Below are 21,876 nucleotides of genomic sequence, written 5' to 3' on the forward strand. Positions count from 1 at the left end.
TATATGGAGCCAGGTCTCTGGTGGACCAATGTCCTGAACTTGGCTCTCCCACCTCAGAGGCACAGGCCTGACACCCGGCCAGAGCACCAAGACCCTGTCAGCCACAGAACTCACACTATCCACAGGAAAATGTTCCATTGGATTAAAGTCCAAGCCCCCACTTCCAACTGGACCTGGTGCTAGTGCTTTTACCACTGCTGAGTCCGTGAAGCAAAACTGGTCTAGAGGCATCGCTCTCACTTGCACTTTGCAGCTGGGAAAACTGAGTCTGCAGATGAACTAAAGTGTTGGATATGTCAAGGTAGTCAGTCGTGGAGGAGGCAAGGTTTCAAACACGAGAACTTCTGATATTTTCACCTTGTCATTGTGTGAATACTTTTGACTTGAAATTGTAGGCCATTAAACTAATCTCAAATGGTTTAGGCTAGGATAATATACCACAGTTGAGTAAATTAGCACATTTTCAGAAAAAAGATTTCTAACACTGGAAGGCCACTGGTAGTGGGTTTGTTCTCCAATATCATTGCACATATACATATAAAACTATATATGCAGCCATGCAATTCTGAAACTATATCTTCCACAGGATTTGCTGGATAGGAGCCTGACTACCTTCTGATCATGTCACAAATGCCTCTGGGAAGGCATTGATTTCTAGTAATTATACATTTGATTATTGATTAGGATTTGTTAGCTGAAATGCTTCCAAAAAGCACTTTGAATTTTTTGATTAATAATTATTATACATGAATACTTTTGTTAGGCAGCACACTTGCTAACTATTTTAGAATTTATTTTTGCTTTAAGTTTTATTAGTATCAAACTATATATGATTTCAGTCTTTGGATGTTTGCAAATATGTAATATTGAACTAAAGCTATAAAGTGTTTCACTTAAAGATACTTCACTAAAAAGGGGGCTCTGGATATTTTTTGTAAGGGATCAGTTAGTAGTTTACTCACTGAGGTCCACATGTAGTCTCTGTAGAAACTAATTAACTCTGCCCTTGTGGACAAAAGCAGCTATAGACAATATATAAATGATGAGCATAGCTGTATTCCAATAAACATTTATTTTTAAAAGCAGGCAGCTCACTGTGTTTGGCCCACAGGCCTTATTTCTCCAAACTCTGCATTAAAATTTGTTTGGCAGAGGTAAAGAATGCTTTATTAAGCTTTTTAATAAGCCCTTTGGAGCAAATATTTTCATGCACTCATATCTGCCTTCCACACGTTTAACACAAGTGTATATTTTATTAATTTTATCCTCCAGTGATCATTTTTCTCTTGTTATAAGAAAATCAAGAAGATTGAAAGTCATTTCATTCTGAGGCTTTAGAAACAAGCTTTGCTTTATGTTTTTATACATTGGCCATTATTCCAAGTAAATATTGTATTAGTATTACTATATTTTAATTATCTTGAAGTAACAGAGTGATAATGAAACATACAATATGAAGAAATGTGTACCAGAGTTACCTTGATTATTTAAAATCAATAGCAACTTACTATTCCATTCATTGGGAAAAGACTGGAGGCTCATTGTTGGGGAAAGAGAGCCATGGAATAAAATACTGGAAACAAAGGAATTAAGTATGTGCATGCAAATTGGATGCTGATTCCAATAGCTTTCTTCTGCCACCTAGAGACTTCTAGAAAATTCTGCTTTAAAAATTTTAACCCAGAAAAAGAAAAACATGAAATCATACTTTAAGCATGTTCTAATACATGGACCCAGCCAGATTTTCTTACAATGAAACTCACAGTCAACAAGCCACATCAATGTACTTAAAGTTTCCAAACAATATTTTAGTCTCTGTGATGACTAAATAGGAAAATATAACCAAAAATAAGCTGAAATTTTAGTAATCTAAACTAAAAGAAATTAAAACAAACAGAAAAAACAAAAGCATCTGGGATGTGACAAAATCAATACAGAAAGAAGAAAATTAAAAATGATAATATCACTGATATAGGAGAAGATTTTGTAACAGTAAAACAAGATTCAGATGCTGTTATAAAATTTAAAAATATAGAGAACAAAAAATTTCTCAAAATTAAAGTTATCAGAATAAAAATGCAATAGAATTTTTACAAAGATAGTAATAGAGGAAAGGAAAATAAAATTGAGAAAAGCAAAATAAAAGTAGATAAAGAACAGGAAATAACTTCTAAGAAAATCAGAAGGCCTGTACAAAAAGTCTAACATGTAGCATATCAAAGTTCCAGAAACAAAACTAAAAAAGTTGCGAGGAATAAAGTTTTGGAGAAAATTGAAAAAGAAGTAGATTCCCAGATATGAAATGGTTTTCTAGGGTAAAAATCCCAATGAAGAATAAATTGATGGAATTAGGTCCAACAAAGGCACATTATTTTTTGGAGAAAGAGTTAAGTGAATGGAGTTTATTAGGAAAACTTACAAGTCAAATGCCAGCACAGTCATGTGCATAGTTCTCCATTCTCTTATCCAACAAAAAGGCCAGGTCAGAGTATGCCCAAAGATACACTATGGATTTGTGCTCCGGACAGGGATATTATTCTTGTGTTGTTTACCTTCTTTACGGAAGGCATATTGTTTTGAAAGTTTAGAACACTATGGACAAGGAGAAAATCCCGCAAGTTTCTGGAGCAAGTGGACCATACTGAAAAGATCAAGAATTAGGATTGCTGCAGATTTTTCAGGGTAACATTGAAATCTAGAATCAGTTCAACAATGCATTAAATGTCATTAAAATTATTTCCAATCTCTTATTCTACACCCAATCAAACCATCTAACAATTGTTAAAGTTGGGATAAAATAAAGACATTTTTTTCCCCAATGCACATAGTCAGAAAACGTTTACACCAAAAATGATGGAATCAGAAATTTGAGGCAGGACATAGAACGTTCACTGCAAAAGATAAAATTAATCTCCTGGAGTATGGAGAAAGAAGATCTCATTCTTAGAGATGGACCAGTCTACTTTGACGCAGATCATAAACTCTGGGAGCAATATCTCTAAGAAGAAAAATGAATAGAAGAGTTGAAATTTTCAATTGTCTTGAGAGGATAAATGGGCATGTTGGCATCAATGAGGTTGGAATAGTGACAAGTATAGAGCAAGCAAAGTGAACAAATAGACAAATATTTTATAGGGAAAAGAAAACTATGGAAACATGGCTGAATTAAATTTAGTCATAAAAATTAAAAATGAATATTGATTTAAAATTTTGATGTAAATATGAGAGCATGCAAGAATCACAGGAGTGTCCACATGTGATGTGCATGGAGACATAACAGAACCAAATATTCATTTTCATAATGGGAAGTCAATTCATAATGCCTAAATTTTAAAAATCAAAATGTTGTTTGAACTTGGTACTTAGAGGTATCATCATAAGTATACAAAGTATTAGCTAAACAAGTTGGAAATAAGAGTCACTTTATAGGAGTGAATATGGGATTAGCAAAGGAAAGCTACATTTTCCCTTAAATAATTTGATTTGTCAGTAATACAAAAGCAATTTAAAAAGTTAAGCAAAAAAATGGTAATGGACCAATAAATAAGAAATTCATGTTAAAGAGCTTTGCATGGTAAAAGTTTGGATTTTTATTCTAAGGGACTATGGAACAAATCCAAGAGTTTCAAGTAGGAGAGTGAGATACTTTTTCTCAAACTGTCACAAAAAAACAGCAAAAAATCTTCAGTCTTTTTCTGACTTTTATATTATGTCATGCTTCTATATCTATTATATTAAGAAGCTCTTGATGTTCATGTATCCTTTTGTTAAAACACAAACATGTATTTTGTATATGCTCTCATTTCACACACACACACACACACACACAACCCTAGAAAATCTGGTGTATATAAATTGGTATAAATATAATTGTATAGACGGGTAGTTGTTACAGGTTTGGCTTCAGATTTCCTTTCTATGTTTAAAATTTTTTTTAAAAATTAAAGAAAAAGTTATTGGATAACCTAAGAAGCTTTTTTTATGTGGCAATGTTTATTAATGTTTACCATTTTAGAAACTGAATCTGAGCAACTGTTAGAATATTTATTCAATAACTTGCTTGTGAAAACAATGGTAAATCATTGCATGTTAACATATTTTATGAAACTATGTTTAACAAAATTTAAAGCACTTTATGGAAAAAAGTGGTTTTATTTTACATTTTGGCAAATGACTTTAATATCTGGCTTCATAGAAGGCAGCTGGATTCCTATATTTGTTTTTGTATTTAAGCTGTTTCAGTATGAAGCTTGAGTTTTCATATATAAAGAAAATTGGGACTCACACATTTTTTGTGAAGAAGTAGGAGTTTTAAAACTGAAGAGGATTTTAATAGCTTTTTCACGTAACTATGGCTGTCGTTTTCTGATATTACACCAATACTTGTATGGTCAGGCCACTCAAGATAGCTGCTCTCTTGCTCTCTGTACATCCGCTGATCCACCAGTGCCTGCTTCACCTATACCTTAGGCACATGACTGACCTTCCTACATCCTGGCCCCAGGCCCCAGTTAGTGATTGTTCTTATCAAAGGGGCAGTGAGGGTCGCCCCTCTGCTAGTTTCCTTGGTAACTCATGAGCCAACTTGATGTCAATTTCCCTTATAACTGGCAATCTCCCCCCTCCGCCATCAGCTGCACACGGTGGGGGGGTCACTCCGTGTAAGCTCCCCCATCCATTAAACCATTGATGTCTCTGTTGCTGATTCTGGGCTCCTTCTTTGGTCTTAAAGCTGGGCAAGTGCAGGCCTTATAGACCTGTGGGATGCAGCCCAACACTTGTCAAGGCAGTTACTTGAAGGTTAGTTGTAATGTGGAATCTAGAAGCATATTGACCCTTTTATTTCACTTTGTTATATGAAAATCTCATGGCTTATCTTGTACTTTGAGTGTATCTTTTACCACACAAGATTTTGTAATACCATGCATTGTTCATTTTGAAAATATTTGTCTATTGCGTTGTGCAGATTTTCCAAAATTTAACACATTGTGTAAAATTTCTGTATATCATATCATATTTTTAATTTCAGCTCTGACTTCATTAGAAAGCCTGTAAGTGTCAGGAGGGTGTCAAGTTCATAGCTACAGATAGTTTTCCAGATTTACAATTTTCATTTCGGAACTTGAATTTCATCATTGGCATCAGATAGTGTGAATTGATTTCTTTGAAATGAAAGAAATTTCATGATCATTGCATGCATTTTTAAGGAAATCTGCCAAACAACCCAGCCTGAATAACCATAAATTTTCTATTAGACAGCCTTTCAAATAAGAATGCTCTTCCTTGAAAAGAGTTGATAGTTGAGCTTGCAACTGATACAACTGGCTTCCTTGAGACAGCTGTGGTGCCTTATGGAAGCCTCCTCATTTCTTCATGCAAAATAGTGAAAAGTATGTGTATTCAAGTGTCAAGATTAAACAAAATTAGTAATTTTTAGGACTTTGTCAAGAGTAATTTGAAGTGAAATATATATATACATTCTTAACTGAGTGGGTAATGGTGAAGAATTCAATGGCTACGAGTCCAGTTTGGTACCACATTGAGAACTGCTAATACAAACTATACAGAAATGCTGAATTATCTTTCTAATTATTTTTAAAATTAATAGTGTACAGTTTTTGCCAGATGACTTTTAATAATCAGACATTCTAGAATGAATATATCATAGTACCTATTTTTGGAAATGCATGTGTTTGTTTCTACCAACAGAACATATTTTACTCTAAAAAACCCAAAATACAAAATAATATTTTGTTCGTTTGGGGAGGAAATATTTTATGACCTTCATTAACAATCAGGATGCAAATGAAGGAAATATTCTAGTTTCTCTTATAATATACATCAGAAAATATACATATAGTCATGGCAAATTGTGGACTATTTTTATAAGGAGTTTCAGTAAAGGATTTTACTAAAAGGGTTATTTAAGATGATAAAAGGTAACTTTAAAATTTTATCTTTTGCCTAATATAGGAAATGTAAAAATATCAAATGCCTTGTTCGCTATGTTATTTTGAAATCTTTCAGTAGTTCTTTTTCTTTTATGGTGGATTAATGCCTAGCAACGAGTACTTAAGGGGCAAGTTGAAGGGGACATATATTTTTAAAATTTTGAATGACTAAGACTACTTGAAAGAACCCTTAGATGTTTTTGTGTGCTTTACTAATTTTTTTTTACAGGTTGTCTTTAAAAGTAGCAGGTAAAATTTTAAATGAATTCTGGGTTAACATTTATTACATATATTAATCAGATTTCTAAATAACCTTTGATGGACAAAGAAACGTAGTCTATTTCAAACAGAAGGTATACTTAAATTTTCTTATCTAAACTCTAATTTAGGTGAAAGTTTTTTTTTTTTTTTTTTTTTTTTTTTTTTTTTTTTGCGGTATGCAGGCCTCTCACTGTTGTGGCCTCTCCCGTTGCGGAGCACAGGCTCCGGACACGCAGACTCAGCGGCCATGGCTCACGGGCCCAGCCGCTCCGGGCATGTGGGATCTTCCCAGACCGGGGCACGAACCCGGGTCCCCTGCATCGGCAGGCAGACTCTCAACCACGGCGCCACCAGGGAAGCCCAGGTGAAAGTTTTATATGCTCTAATTTTCATAACTAAAAATATTTTTCAGTCTTTTTGCTATTTTCTAAATCCAGTTGAGTCTTCGATAGAAAATCAAATGTCATAGCTTTAAAACGTTTCTTTTAAAGTTAATGCCAATAGTATTTACTTGAAATTTTCACAAATTAATATATCTTTATTGCAAATAGAAATATGAGAACTATTAATTTCCTTAAATTTTAGGGTTAAGTGTACAGAATCCTGTAAACATTTTAAAATGTAGAATAACAGAAGATTTTTGCATTTCCTTAAAATTAGAAGTGACTGCTGTAATATCTTCCAGATGACCATCAAACTCTTGTGATGTAAACAACTTCCTGGACAGGACTGAAACTGTAACAGTTTCAATTTTCTCCCAGTTGGACAACAACTTGCATCAACAGCTGCTCCATCTTTGCCTAGGGGCCAAGGAAGACCTGGATTTCAAAAATGAGACAAACTAGCTAAGAGCAATGAATTGATGATGCAGTCATTTGAATTTGGACAGTTATTCATTTCCTTATTTAAACAAGCAGGTTTGGATTCATTTTTTTGTCATAGAAAGTTTACTTTTTTATTTCAAAAGCATTCATCTCATAAAAACAATATTGGGTAACTAGGAAATAATGCAAATATTTTTATATATAAATTATGAGTTAGCTTGGCTTTTTAAAAGGTCAAGCATCAGACACATTTTTAAGACGCTTCATCTTCTCTCGGGCATGTATCTTTCCCAAATGTTTGAATATTAACTTAATATCATATCAAACTTTTAGAACTTTGGCCTGGACCATGGTGCTGGTGAGGGCCAATGAGATGTGAAGAATTAGAATAAAGTTAGGGAGGCCCAACTGGAGTGATTGACAAATGGTCTCTGTGAAATCTGAAAACAAAGCAAGGACCTTTGGATTTTAGTCTAACACACTCCCAACTGAGCTATTTCACAAGAGTGTAATATAATAAAAATACACTTCCTTCCTCCCCCTTCCTCTCCCTGCCCATTCCTCCCTGATGAAGTCACAGGCCTAAGACAGTAACTATTTTTTTCTTCTTGTTAGTGCTTCTTAGAAAGAGTGCACTGAAACATTGAGTTGTGGTCAGAAGAACAGAGCTTCAGTTCCTACAACTGTAAAATGAGAATGTTCGAAATGAATTTATGGTGTTAGAAGTTGGTTACTTTTATGGCTGGGATTGGTCAGGTTCTGTTTCTTAATCTGAGTCTGATTACACATTTGCAACATTTTTGTAATTATAAGCCAATTTTAATAAAGAAAAGCAATCTATTAAACCTGTATTATAAATCAAGTTATGCCTAGGTAGGTAGAAGAAATGGTTCCCTTCATTCAGAAGATATAAGAGAAGAGAGTCAGAAAATAAGTAAATGAAAATGTTAAATCTTTAATTAAAATTAAATTGAAAAGTCCATTGTGACACTATGATTTAACCACAACCTCATTTTAGTGTATGTATAACTCCTTGGTTACCTACATACATACACACTGGCATATAGATATAACAGGAAATGAGATAACGTAAGTGAAATAAGAGGGACACAGGTTTTGATTCAGAGGAAACCTTTGGATGAGGTGGGTGCATTTGTGAATTATGACTGTGAGTTATAAGTTCAGTGGTGCCTCAGAACACCTGAGAACCTGGACAGTTCTGCTGGCGTTTGTGGTTATGATGGTTTCCTCAGAAAAATCACCCTCAGCAGAGGCAAGAGGAGAAAGGAGATTAATGAAGCAGTGGAGCAAAGGAGTTTGGTCCATGGTAGAAGCCATACAGGGAGTGTAGATGAGAAGTTTTTTCCAGTGGAAATCACAAAGAATAAAGTTGCTTTTGTCTTGGGGCCATATAAAAGTGACAGCTATTACTGCAGCATCTGTGGCTGGTTCTAACTGCTAATGTCGGCAGTGAATATTTCTTTTCAAAATGCTGGCATCTGAGTCCTTCCTTATGTTCTCCATGATACCCAGAAACAAAGATTAATTGCCATAGAAACCATGGTGAAATGACATATTTTGATAGATAAATAGACTGGCAATGGATATTTGCATTTAGATATTTGGGAATGAATCCAAAAGGATTCTGAACAAAGGCTCTTATCTTGCATTTCCCAACACTTTAATTTGAAAGGAGGCTTAGATTTCTCCTAGGCTCATTAGTTGTTTTTTATTTTGGAGGAGGGAGGAGAAGCAATACTTTTCAGAAACTTCTGGTAAGTAAAAGAATTTTATAATAGGTCTGATTTGTTCACAGAGTACTGAGGCACCCCATACTTCAGAGGAAACTGGACAGAATAGGACAATAGGGGTTCCCAGAGGCTGGTCCAACAACTTACACATAAGGGTATGTATATGTGGAAACAGCCTAGATTATTTCGGAAGAGGAGCTATGGGCATAGTTGAGAAGCATGCATAATGTGTGAGGACAATGACTCATGACTCAATAGCTCTCACACATAGGTGATGAGTTTAGAAGGTGGGCATGTATCAGAAGGATCAGAAGTCTTCACAATGAGTCCAGAGAGGCCATGCATAGAGATTATGATAATGCTAAAGTTGCAATTGTGCATGTTGCCAGGATGGCAGGAGCTGCGGTTCAAAGGAATCATTTCAGACTCTACAACATAGCATTAAAAAATTGTTTTCAAAGGTCAGATTTATATAAAAGATAAAATTACAAGCCTGGATCTTGATCTTCTGTAAAGAAAAGTTTCCTTTAATGTATTGAGTGAATTCCTGAAATGAAGATCAGTTCTTCTAATCCAGTCTGCACCTTGAGTCAAGCTAGGTCTGGTGGAAACAGGAGGTGGAGAAGGGAATAAGTGTGTGTACTTCATAGAGTGGTGGGAAAAGGGAGGAAGGGAGAGTAATTTAACCTATTTTGCTGCTGTACCCCTCACACTCATGAGAGCATTAAATAGGAGGATCAACTCATTTAAACCAGCTATTTTGGGAGTGAAAAGAAATGCTATTAATAATTAGGTTGGACAATGGGTGTAAATTGGGATGTATGGGCACACTATCATTAAGGCAATTTTTGCATGCATCAGCTGGAATGTTCAGGACATGGAGAACACAGTTCATCTATTTATTCAGGACTTGAGTTCTGTGTCCTTGGACCTTTTAGCACTGTCAGAGCTATGGGGAACAACTGCTTCCCTGGCATTCATCACTTCCTGAATTGTCTTCCTGGTTACATCTCCACAGGTCTCATTTTCAACACACTTGTGAATTTCTTGAAGGAGACTATGCTTAGTGCTCTATGTGACATAGAAATCCATATATTAAAGGTAAAATCAGAAGAAACATTAGAGAGAAGGGAAATAAAGATGATTCAATTTGTGAAATTGGAGTTAAATCTCAAATCTGACTTCTTTTACTCTTTCCATCTTGTTGTAATTGAAAGGAAATATAAGAATGAAACAACAAAACTACAGAAAAAATACCAGTTTAAATCACATAGTTTACTAATTATTTTTTTTATTAGTAAATTGTTTACAAAATTCCTTTGTCAATATTTGGGCATTGAACACCACAATTAAATGGTTTTCATTTTACCTGTGTTTTCATCAGTTTAAAACATGAGAATTAGTAAACTATTAAAAGAGGTATAACAAAATATGCAAGGATGAATTTCTCACAAATATTTCAGTCACCCATTGCAAGCATTTATTTTTTTCCCAAACATAACAAAGAAATATATGCCAAAATACAGAAGTGAAATTTACCAGATGTCCAGCAGCCTCAAGCCACACAGACATTGGTCAAAACTTGAAAATTCAAGATGTAAGACAGTCTGTTATTCTGCTTCAAGCACTATTTTCATTCCAGTAAAGCCACTGAAGTGTATGACATCAGATAAATCTATTTATATTTTAATTTTATAATTCTGATTAAATGAAGACTTTCAAATTATAATACATAAGCATAATTTCACTAATTCTATTTATGCCATTTTATCCTTAGTCATATAAATGGAATAAAATATTTCATAGGCTAAGTAACATATAAATGTAGATATTCTCAGTTAAATAAAGTTTATTAATTCATTTCTTAAATCAGCTTTGTTTTATAAAATTACAACAAAACACATTAATAAAATTTTAAAGTAGAATTTATTATTATTTTAAAATTGAATACCTACTCTGCAGCAGAAATGGTGCTAGTCATTGTGCCAGGAAAACAGAATCTCAGATATCCTCCCCGCTCTTTATTTTTTTCTTTTTTTACAAATAGACTATTAATATATTTTGCTTGTTGTATTAACGCTTTAAAGGGAACACATAAAGGGCCAAGATGAAGAGTAGGTGTGGGAAACAGGATATTTAAGGAAGCCATCTTACTGAAGAGATGCCCTTTAAACCAAGACCCAAGGAATGAGGTGCTGGTCATGTGAGGATTGGGGGAAGGAACAATATAGGTTGAGAAAACACCATGTGCAAAAGCCTTGAGGAAGGAAAGAATTTTTTGTGTGTATGAAGAACTGAGAATATCTTCTTTGGCTGTAGCAGAGTAATAAAGAGAGAGATTGGAGATAGTCAAAGGACTATGGCAGAGTTTAGAGTTTATTTTAGGAGCAGTGAAAAACCATTAGTATGCTTTAAGAAGCACAGAATGTGATTAAACATGCATTTTAAGGAGGATTATTATTCTGTAGGGGAGGAGAATAAATGCCTGAGAAGGAGTAAAACAGTTAATCTGGTTAGAAGGCTGTTATTAATAGAGGTGAGAGATGACTGCAGCTAAGACTGAGGTGTTATGAAAATGTCATGAGATGAAAAAAGAAGGAAAAAATTATGTTGCTGCACTTAGGAGATGGAATTGATCAGTCTTCTGAATAATAGGATGGTTATGAAGGAAATGGAAAAGTACAAAAGATTTCTAGGTTTTGAGACTGAGTAACTAAGTAGACTGTGTTGTTCTTTACTGAGACATAGTAGGCTCGGGCAAAGGGAAAATTGGAGTGGGAGAGTAAGAGATACTTTTTGCACAAGTTAATTTTGAGAAAGCCATGAGGTATCGATATAGAAATGTCAGTGCAAAGTTGCATGTGTGGGTCTGGTTTTAGAGGGGCATTCTACTCTGGATCTATACTTTTGGGAGTCATTGTGCTAGGGCAATATTTAAATCCATAGGAATTGGTGATATCACTTGGGGAAAAAAATCTAGAAAGAGAAGAGGAGCAAAAATTAGCTGTGAAATACAGAATATTTATAGGTTGGATAGAGGAGAAAGACCAAGCATTTGAATTAAATCATATAACTAACATCAAAATTACAAAGAGAAGAAGAGAAAAAAAAATTATCAAACATTAGATATGAAATGTGTTGATAAATATTTAATTCTTCTAAAGTCTATTTATGTATTGTTGTTGTACTTAACAGATTATAGTAGCTAAGAAAAACTAACATTTATATAGATCTCACTAGATTCAAAATATACTTCTAAGCATTAAGAAACTGTAAAAGAGAAGAACAAATATGACTCCATGTTAGATCTGTTCCTTTTATTTTGACTTTTGTGCTCTGTTTCCTGTGCTTAGTCATGCTGGCTCTGCACCTTCTGTAAAAGAATGTTGTCTATAGCTTGAAATATACAGAATAGCTTATTCTCTGGGCTCCAACCTTTAAGAGTCCATTCATATAGAGATAAAAAGTTGCAGAACAGAGAATAACATTTGTCCTGTTGGAGCTTTATAGGAACATCGTGACCTGACCTACCTGGACAGCTGAAAGAACAAAGGATTCCTCTACCAAGAAGTTTGCAACAAATTTTGGGTGTGAGCCACCCGTCTCCTTGCATGGCCCTGCAATAAACCTTTCTGTGCTCCAAACTCTAACGTTTTGCTTTCGGTTTGGCCTCACAGTGCATTGGGCATGTCAACCTGCATTCGGTAAGGAGTCTAATGCATAAAGTAATTAAACAAAAACAACCTTTGGACCTCTGGTCTTAACCACGGTGGGATACAATCTTCCTATATGACAGCTTTGGTGAAAGAGAATTGCAGAAAAAACTGGTTCTTTCACAATGGGGTATTTCTAGAAGGAGAGTCTAAACCGTGGGACATTTCCTGGAATATTGGCACTTGATGGGATATCAGGGAAATAGACTCCTGATAGGGGGCTTCAGTGAGACCAGGAAACACCAGAGCAAAGAGGAACAAAATGACCAACTCTATCCATGAGACTTTCTTCCTTTCTGTAATTATTGGACTAACTATGCTTTAAACTAATTCTTTTAGTTGTGCTGTAGATCCCATCTCCTCTGACCTATTCAGTGACTTCACTCCAGTGATCATCCCCTTCATCTTTCAGATCACCAATTGGAAACATTCTTATAGCACCAAACTGTAATTTATCCATATTCAAAAGAAAAAGGAACAAAACTCCTTTGACCCACATCTCTTTCCAATTAAGTGTTTATCTATACTTTTTTCCATTTTGTCTTGAATATACTCCAAAAGTTTTGTTGTTGTTGTTGTTTGCCTCTAATGCCATTTTTGCCAAAATCAACAATAATTTCTACCTTGTTCTATTAAATGTTCAAGTCTCAGTTCTCGTGTAACCCATCAACAACATTTGGCACAGTTGATTACTACAGTATTTTGAAACAGTTCATTCAATTAGCATATCACCTGTTTCACTAACTACTCATTCTCCTCTCCTTTTCTATTTCCTCTTCATATTGCCAAGCAAGCCCAAGAAACCCCTTCTCTTCCATTCTACACTTACTTCTTAGGGGACCTTATCATGTTCCATAGTTTTAAATACTCCTTGTATCTCATGAGTTCCACGTTTATATGTTGATCCTTTAAAATCCAGATGAATACAACTACTCAGAAAACATTTTCATGTGGGCATCTACTAGGCATTTCAAACTTATAATATGCTTCACTGCACTAAGGATCCTTCCATCTCAGTCTTCTACTCCATCAAACCCAAGAACCCCATTCTTACTACTGATAAGGCTAAAACCAAAAACAAATCCTCAGATTGATATTTGACTTATCATACATTTAAACCATCAGCAAATCCTGTAGGCCCGAACTTAAAAATACATCCAGTGTCTGTTTACATATGAATTAGGAAGACTTTGTAATAATTAAATATTACGTTATAAAAACTAAGCAATCATACAGTGAAACTTAATAGAAGTTTCACGATATATTTTATTTTATTGCTTCCAGGTAAGAAAAAAATGAGGTAGAGATGAAAATATAACAGTAAGCTTCCTATTGTTGCAAAAAAATTACCACAAACATCATGACTTAAAACAGTACACATTTCTTATCTTTTTTTTTTTTAATTTATATTTATTTATTTATTTATTTTTGGCTGTGTTGGGTCTTCGTTTCTGTGTGAGGGCTTTCTCTAGTTGCAGCGAGCAGGGCTCACTCTTCATCGCGGTGCGTGGGCCTCTCACTGTCGCGGCCTCTCGTTGCGGAGCACAGGCTCCAGACGCGCAGGCTCAGTAGTTGTGGCTCATGGGCCCAGTCGCCCCGCGGCATGTGGGATCTTCCCGGACCAGGGCCTGAACCTGTGTCCCCCTGCATCGGCAGGTGGACCCTCAACCACTGCGCCACCAGGGAAGCCCCACATTTCTTATCTTACAGTTCTGGAAGTAAGAGGACCCAAATTGGTCTCACACGGCTAAAATCAATGTGCCAACAGGTTATTGACCCCCCAGGTTCTTTCTGGAAGCTCGAAGGGTGAATCTATACTCTTGTCTTTTTGAGTTTCTAGGGGCTGCCCATATTCCTTGGCCTGTGGCCCCTTTCCATCCTCCAAGCCAACAATCACATCACTCGGACCTCTCCTTCCATCATCATGTATCCCTCTCTGATCCTTCAGCTCCCCCCTTCACTTATAAGGACACTGTTGATTACATTGGCCCCACCTGTATAATCCAGGGTATATCCCCATCTCAGGATCCTCAAGTTAATCACATCTTCAAAGTCTCTTTTTTTTTTTTTTTTCGCAGTACGTGGGCCTCTCATTGTTGTGGCCTCTCCCGTTGCGGAGCACAGGCTCTGGATGCACAGGCTCAGTGGCCATGGCTCACGGGCCCAGCCATTCCACGGCATGTGGGATCTTCCCGGACCGGGGCACGAACCCACGTCCCTTGCATCGGCAGGCGGACTCTCAACCACTGCGCCACCAGGGAAGCCTCAAAGTCTCTTTTGACGTGTAAGGCAACATATTCACAAATTCCTGGGATTAGGACATGGACATCCTTGGGATTCTACCATGATTTTCTGCCCCAATACAGTAAGCCATCTCATTGAGTGAAATATAGACACCAGGCAGAATTCCACAAAACTGTCACCTCTAACGGCTGGGTATAAGTACCAATGGTGTCCCTGATGCATGGTGAATGTGCTAAATCAAATAGTAATATTCATTTCAGAGAACTTTTTTCTAGTGATCAAATAGTACAAATTTTTCAAATAAAATAAACCTGGAAATTTCAATTGCTTCATATAATACAAATAAAATAGGTAATGATATAATTACTACTAGAAGACTCTTTGGAGGAAAAAATAGTTTAAATCCTCCATTGTAATGCCTGGAAAGCAAAGATTCAGAAAAATAAGTGGCCTATGATTGCACAATTAATCAATGACACAATTGAAACAAGAACGATGGCTCATTTCTATCTTTAATGTCTGAGGTGGTGTCTTTTAATCTAGCTACTCAGTAGCCTCCAAAGAATAAATAGAAAATATATCAATACCCTTAGCTTCTAACACTTTCCTTTTATCAATCTGTGTTACTGTGAATTTTCCTATAAGATTATCTTACGTCTATACTTTCCTAAAAAGGAGATAAGAACTTTCAAGACACTTGCCTGATCTTAACTATTTAATATAATGTGATAATAGAAATAATTGTATTTAAAACAACAGTTTCTCCCTCTTTGAAGGAATTAAATGGTTACTTGGTGTCAGATGTTTTCCATTTAAGAAGCTTATTTCAAATAATTATTTGGAAAGAGACAATTAATGGATTTGTTTTTGAATTGCTATTGGGAGACAATTATAATTTAAATGGATTCTAGCCTTCTATTCTTAAATAAGGCAGAGCCAAAAGATAAACAATTTGAGGTATATGAAATTGACTTGTGACATTTTAGATGGCAAGATACTTTTAAGTTCTATTTCATTCACGTTTATGATCTCTGAATATGTTTGAAGTTCTGCTTTTATTTCTGAAAAAATTACCAATTTAAATTGACAAAGACAAACTAATTGCATAATTTAGGTTGTTGTCATTATTGGATTAATTCCTTCTCTATATGAAAGCATGACTCAAATAACTCTGTGACGGCAAAAACTTAGTAGAGGAAGACAACCAGTTATTCTGTCACTTCATAATGGTAGCTTTTTAATCCTCTGACCCAAGGTCAATTGCACTGTCTTTGGTGAAAGATAGAGAACTGTTGCTAAAAAAGATTTTACTGGGCAGCAATTCTGAATCTATTTCCTCTGATGAAATGTCAATAGCTTTCTAGGACAAAGTGTAGTTTTTCTAGAAACAAAGGTGAAATTGGTTTGAAAATGTATTCCACAAATCAATCCCCTTCGATATAAAACATGAGACAGAAAAATTAACAAGTAATCCAATATGCTGTTATGTTTCCATTTTTTATTTTAATTCATCAAACATATTACATTTTCTCCAAAAAACCAATTTAGGGAAGCACTGATGTTCTTCTAACGGTTTTAGAGTCATAAAACTTGTAGTAAAAAGTCAGCTGCTGTGAACCTGGAAATCCTTGAACGCTAACAAGAGATAAAATCCTCTGAAAGGGCAGACCTGTAGGATAATGCATGTTATGTGGCATTATAGAAAAGAAACCAGAATATTAATAAAACTTGTTGATATATGTATTCAAAGTAATACAACTTTAGAGATATTTTAGAATTATGGTAAAAAGGGTATTTATCATTTATAGTAATATCAAGTTCCACTTTCCCAAATTTTTTATCATTAAATTTTACAAATTTTCTCTTGTTGGTTTTTTAAAAATGCAATTCTTTTTTTTGAATCAAAACAGTAAAAATATAATCCAACCAAAACAGAAGATATAAACCTTAATTTTCCTTATAAAAATGTTAAACCCTGTATAATTTTCCCATAAGTAGCCTTAGTAACTAGTCAACTTCCTGAAAACTGCTTGCAGTGCAGAGAGTCACATATAATAAGTAATTCTGGTATAAAACAGCAAGTTCCTACATGCATAGTTTTACTTACATGCGCATGTGAAAAGGGACTTCACATGGAAATATTGTGGGGAACAGAAGGAAGGGAGGCAAGTAAAGGAAAGGCAGAAAAAGGAAAAGCCACAAGTATGGGTGGATTATCCCTGTTCAGGAGGACAGGTCGAAGGCAACAGAAATAGAATGATCTTGGTTTCTTTATCAGCACAGCGGTAAGGCTATCCTGGAGATGGGCAATTGAATAGTAAGCCACCTCCTACAGGACATGCAGTACCACCAAGATGATCCTCCTGAAATAGCAAGAGGGTTTTGGAGGATCATCTCAAGTTCCAACCACCGGTTAGAGCAATTCTGGACTTCCTGGGCTCTGGGATCCCTGAGTGTCAGAAGTCCCTTGAATGTCCAACTACCTAGTACATTGTCCTACAAAAAGCTGCCCTGTGAAAATACTCAGATGTAGAGCTCCTGGTACACTATGGCCTGTTATGAGCTAAAGGACTGGATCCTACCCCTTAAACTGGGGCAGGAAGAACTTGAGTGTCTGTCCCACTTGCAGTGATGGTTGGATCTCCAGTAATGTCAACATAGACAAGGAGCAAATGGAGGATGCTTTGCTCAATACTTCTTCTAGAAGAAGAAATCAGATCTATACACAAAAGACATCTAACCCTTTCTGGAAGGAAGAACAATCACCAGAGCCACCACCAGAGAGAGTGATAATGTCTTCACGTGCTTACCAAACTGATGAGGATTGACCCACTGTTTCTGCTTCCATATAACTCAGCTACTTCAGGCTTACAGAACAGACTCCAGTGAAGGCCCAACTCAATAATCCTTTATTCACACCTGCTTCAGAAAGCCTTTAATTTTCCTCTTCCATCCTTCCTGCCAGAGTCAGCTGTGTTCCACGGTGCAACACATGATATGGCTTCATATTATCATTTAGAGGCTCAGTTCCCTAACCTCTGTTCAAAGGATGAGTATCACAAAGAACTCTTGCAAAAGCCAAAACCATCATGAGCCTCATGTGGCTGATTCCAGTAACTCCACTGCCTGAAAACAGCTAGGCCCGCCTTGTAGTAATAACTGGGTGTTGCACTTCTACCTTAAGCAGCTGAAGAACCCTGCTCCATTTCATCCATGCAGTGTTTACTTATTCCTCTAATTCTGGTCTGTGGAGTGACAGTCAAAATTATAGCTCTGCTAGGAAGCTGAAGTGGTATGGTACATCCTCAAAAACATCTCTGGCACCATCAAAGACAATATCTAAGGGCTTCCCTGGTGGCGCAGTGGTTGAGAGTCTGCCTGCCGATGCAGGGGACACGGGATCGTGCCCCGTTCCGGGAAGATCCCACATGCCGCGGAGCGGCTGGGCCTGTGAGCCATGGCCGCTGAGCCTGCGTGTCCGGAGTCTGTGCTACGCAACGGGAGAGGCCACAACAGTGAGAGGCCCGCGTATCGCAAAAAAAAAAAAAGATAATATCTAAGACTGACAATTTAGAGATTAGCGATCAATGCTCAAACCTGTTGCTGGATATGAGTTTCTGCCACAACCCGTAATGACTGTTGTAATTATTCTGAGTAGAAATGTTCACCCCTATCTTTACCCAAACAATGCAGGTGGAGGAAGAGATGTCTTCCTTAGTGAGTAAAAAGAAAGATAGCGAAAGCTCAGCAACTATAATCATTCCATTGACAAAATGTGTTTTTTGTCTTTCAGAGGGACTGCCTATCGTCCCTCTGGCGATACCTATATGTCTCAATTCATCTGATCCAAGGGAACAAAAATTAATGACATAAAAATGTAAGTCCATCAAATATGACAGAAAACCCATTTATAGAAGTAGGATTGATCCACTAACAAAATTTTTTGCTTTCTGTCCCCATTATATTAAGCTTGACTGGTCTAGAGGTCTTTGTTCCAAAGGGAGGACTATTCCACCAGGGAACAGAAAAATGATTCCCTTGAACTACAAGTTGAAACTGTAGCCTCTTAGGGATTCTCTTAGGGATGCCATTGAATTAACAGCCAAAGAAGGGGGTTACTTACTGTACTTGTGGGGGAGGTTGATTTTAGCTATGAAGGAGAAATTGGTTTGCTACACAGTGTAAGTATGAAGTACTATGTCTGAAAAGTAGATCCTCTAAGGTATTGCTTAAATACTAATATTATCTGAAAATTAAACGTTTATTTAAAAAAATGAATGTAACTTGTCAGGAACCTTTGAACTTGGTGATATCATAGGTCTATAGTTTGCTTTTGCTTGGTTAATATTATATAGCAGATTTTCATTCTCACAGTCCAAAAGGAATTAAATGTTAATGTTAACATTAATGTTAATTAAATGTTAATCAAAAATGTTAATACTATATTTACTATCTGGCAATGACTATCTGAATTGGTCACATGGGATATGTTTCAAGGCATTTGGGGTTTTGATAGTTTATATCTGAGGAGACTATATCTGATGAAGACATTCTATATAACAACTTGAACTTAACATTGATAATATTGTGATGGTAGGATAACACAAACTTCTTGATGTCTGGATATCAAAATGAGGACAGCACAACTTGTATCTTTTCATATCATACAAAGAAAGAATCTGAAAGAGCTGATAAAACACTCTACTTCAGTGTGTATACTCCATTATATGGGTCATTAAAGGCTACACATTTGTGACTTATGAAATAATGAGATAAGAATCAGCTGAAAAAGACCAGAGGATGTTGGTGATAGTTTCATATAAATCAAAAAATAAAGTAAAGAGGCAGAGGCAAGCTATCCTTTTTAAACTCAGGGACATAATCACCAAAGTGGCTTTTTCTTTCATCATGGTGAAATGTCTATATATGGAATGATGAGTAATGATGACAAGTGTTCCATCCACTCCTAGGATCCTGCTAACTCAGTTCATTAAATGTATTCAGCTAATGAAGTTGAGGTCACAAGATCAAGCCCCCTGTGGTCTTTATATTTTCCTAACTGCCATCACACAAAATTATTTAGAGAATTTAGACTGGAAATATATAGGCATTCAGTCTAGCCAGGCATCTTAATTAGGCCAATCCCCTGCCATCAGAAAGAAGCATCTCTTTGAAACTATTTTGTACAAAAGCTTTTCAAGAAACAATTTGTTTCTTTATATACCATTTAAACAACTACTTTCTCCAGTTTATATTTTAATATGCTAATCTAACTACCAAATTATTCCATTAATAAGAGCTATAAGGTCACATGAAGTTGTAACTGAAGCAACAAATTTGTCCCATTTTCTTTTTTGCCTTTTGGTTAATTTTTTTTTTTTTTTTTGGTTAATTTTTTATTTGATCTTCAGATGGTGAACATAAAGTAGTCAAAACGATATTTAGGAGCTAATTTATGTAAATATCTTTCTCAATTATTGATATTTCTACTCTTGTGCAATACAAAGGGGTTAAGTGTGGTTATATGCTTAAAGACTACAGATGATGACAGATGATAGATATGTAGACATATATATATGTAGATAACAATGTAGTAAAAGTATATTTTCAAACTCACGGATTTATGCTAATGAGCAACCAACTCATGTAACAGATACATGGGTTATTACTTGCAAACCAAAAGCCCAATCCAAGCTCATCCAAAAGAAAAAATTTCCATTTAAAAGTTATTATTTTGTTGATAATTACAAACAGGTATTGAGTTAATTTCAGTAAAATAATTCAACATAATCATGGTTTCAGAAGTGTAAAAAGTATTCATTTTCCCTCTGAAAAACAATTATAAGTTGAATGTGAAAGTTAAAATCATATTTGTATCATCTAGATTATAAATTATAAGCTATAATTTAAAAATTTATGAGTTCAACATTCATGGTATGTATTATTGTTTCCTCAGTAAGATCACAGGAAAAAGAAATAGAAAAAATATTCATAGATTTACACTTTTCCTACACTAGTTTGTGAAATATTAAGGTAAAGTTATTTATAGACTTTCATCTTTGTCCTACACATACAACACACACACACACTGGTTTATGTTTCACTAAATTTTAGTAACAAAAATTCAAAACTAAAATATCTAAAATTTTGATACACATACTGTGTTAATTTATAACTAAAACATTGGTGGGTGATTTAACATTTTTCATACTACATAGAAGTGCATAATAAGAAACAGGATAATGTAGGGATTAATATCATGTAATAATAGACAAAGAATGGCAGAATAAGTAGGGTTTAAGATCATGGTTACTGGAATTAGACTGCCTGGGTTTGTGTCCTGGTTCTATCATTTACCAGTTATGAGACCCTAGTTTTTCTTATGTTCCTAGCACTTCACCTCCCAGATGTCATTAGACTAGTACCTACCTCTAAGTTTTGTTGTGGTGTTTAAATGAGTTAATATATGGGAAGTATATAGGGCAGTGTCTGGCACATGATAGCATCGTATATTTTGTGCATTTGCTTTCTATCATCACCATCATCATCGTATTATAAAAATGGCTACAACCATTTTATAAGGAATGTGAACTGTATAGCTTGCTAAAGTTACTAACTCTAGCCACATATATAAAGTTAGGAAGTCTATAAGGTAAAAAAAAAAAAAAAAGAGTCCCTTTATTTAACTATTTAATCACTTACAAACAATTTGCAGTTAACAACAAAGTATACAAGCAGGCTACTGGTTTTGGCCAAAATGGTGAATTAACCCAGGGATGCCAGCCAGCTTCTTGCTGGAAAGAACCCCAGTGATGTCAAAAAAGACCTTAAAGATGTCTGTTAAAAACACCACATGATAAGCAGGGGGTATTTCAGAGACCTAAGGAAAGTTACAATATTCCAAGCTTGTATTTAGGGGACAATATAGATATTAATGAGTATTAGGGGATCCCTCTTCCATTTTATAACTTACCCTAGGAAAGAGCTAGTCTGCTAAAAATGTTTCTGATCAAAGAGTGTCAACCTCTGCAGTTTTCCCATAAAGGTATCAGTTTTCTTTCTTAGATATCAGTTGCTAAAAACTCTAAAACAATGTGACTATGCAATAAGATAAAGCAGTAGAATGATGCTG

The sequence above is a fragment of the Phocoena sinus genome, chromosome 3 (assembly GCF_008692025.1).
Source record: "Phocoena sinus isolate mPhoSin1 chromosome 3, mPhoSin1.pri, whole genome shotgun sequence".
In the NCBI taxonomy this organism is placed as follows: Eukaryota; Metazoa; Chordata; class Mammalia; order Artiodactyla; family Phocoenidae; genus Phocoena; species Phocoena sinus.